This window comes from Mus caroli, chromosome 18 (genome assembly GCF_900094665.2).
Source record: "Mus caroli chromosome 18, CAROLI_EIJ_v1.1, whole genome shotgun sequence".
NCBI classification, from domain to species: domain Eukaryota; kingdom Metazoa; phylum Chordata; class Mammalia; order Rodentia; family Muridae; genus Mus; species Mus caroli.
Genome location: NC_034587.1, coordinates 31771646 through 31773207, shown reverse-complemented (window position 1 = coordinate 31773207; position 1562 = coordinate 31771646).

The following is a 1562-nucleotide window of genomic DNA, read 5'->3' as shown; positions in this document are numbered from 1 at the left end:
ATCAGGCTGAACTGGAGCTCACTATGTAGCATGTAGTTTAGACTGACCTCAAACCCAAGGCAATTCTCCTGCCTCAGTCTTCCAAATGCAGTATTCCAGACATGAATTGTAATACAGGCCATTCTTATGTAGCCCAGACTAGTCTGGGAATTACTATGCAGATCAGGCAGGCCTCAAACTTGCCTCATACTTCTGCGTGTTGAGAGTATAGGTGTATGCCAATATTTTCTGCCATGAGAATTTTTTCATATTCTGTTACTCTGTGTGTGTGTGTGTGTACATTCATGCACACAACTGCGTCCATGGGCAAGCTAAGTATTGTGAACTTAGGGCCTTACATATGCTAGGCAAGTATTCTACTATACTGAGCTACATCCCATCCTTCATTGCCTATTTTTTATTGTTCTGAATTCTCAATGACTATAATATGGTCATTGTTTGTGCCTATACCCAGGAATATGTATTACTTAAAACCATTTTGTTCGTTCATTCATTCATTCATCCATCCATCCATCCATCCATCCATTCACCTATTATGTGCATGTATGGGAGACTCTGCCACTGTGTTTGTATAGAGAACAGAGAACCACTTTTCTCCTACCGTGTGGGTCCTGGGATGGGTTGTCAGGCTTGGTGGCAGGTATTTTTACCTGCTGGGCCATCTTTCTGGGCCCATATATTCCTTTCCAACTTGTTAAAGTGATGAAGCCAGGTGTGGGGTCACTAGGGAGGCAAAGGCAGACAGATCTCTAAGATCAAGGCCAGCCTGTTTTACAGAGTGAGTTCCATGGCAAACCTGGCTTACACAGAGAAACCTTGTCTTTAAAATAAAAACGTCAGAGAAAAAGAAGAGGAGGAAGAGAGGAAGAGGAGGAGGAGGAGAAAAAACAGTAATGGCATGCCCCATACTGTCTCTCTAAGACCCACTTTAAGTTCTTGCCATATCTAGTTTCCAGTTGGGTGAAGTTTGGTGATTCATTCAAGAAGCATGAGAAGAACTCGAATTTAAGAAAGAAAACATTAACAGGAAAGAACCTGATTAGAAAATAACTAGAAGGAGGAAGGAGAAGAGGGGGAGGGAGTGGGGCATAGTGCATCAGCTTCCTGGCTCTTGGAAGGTAGAGACAGAAGGGTCAGGGTTCAAACTTGTCCAAGGCTGGCTTGAGGTAAATAGAAACCTGCCAATAAAAAGGAAAGGAGAACTTCAATTTTATGGTTGTTGGAATTGCCTGTCTAGGGCCACTGAATTCAGGAGCGATGTTCTGAAGATGGCTGATTTGCCTCTGGGCTCCCATGGAATCAGTGGAAAGCCCTGACCCCATCAACTCCCCACCATACGAAGGACGAGGCATCTTTCCTTCCCTCTTCCTGGTTGGGCATTAATTTTTCCAGCATCTGTTTGCCTGTAAGAAGCATGTTGGTCCTTCCCTAGGCTCTTCTTTTCCAGAAGATTACAGCTGCCTGAGCCCTGGGGTGTCTCTCATCAGCCCCTGAGGCCTGGGGTGTCTCTCATCAGCCCCTGAGGCCTGGGGTGTCTCTCATCAGCCCCTGAGGCCTGGGGT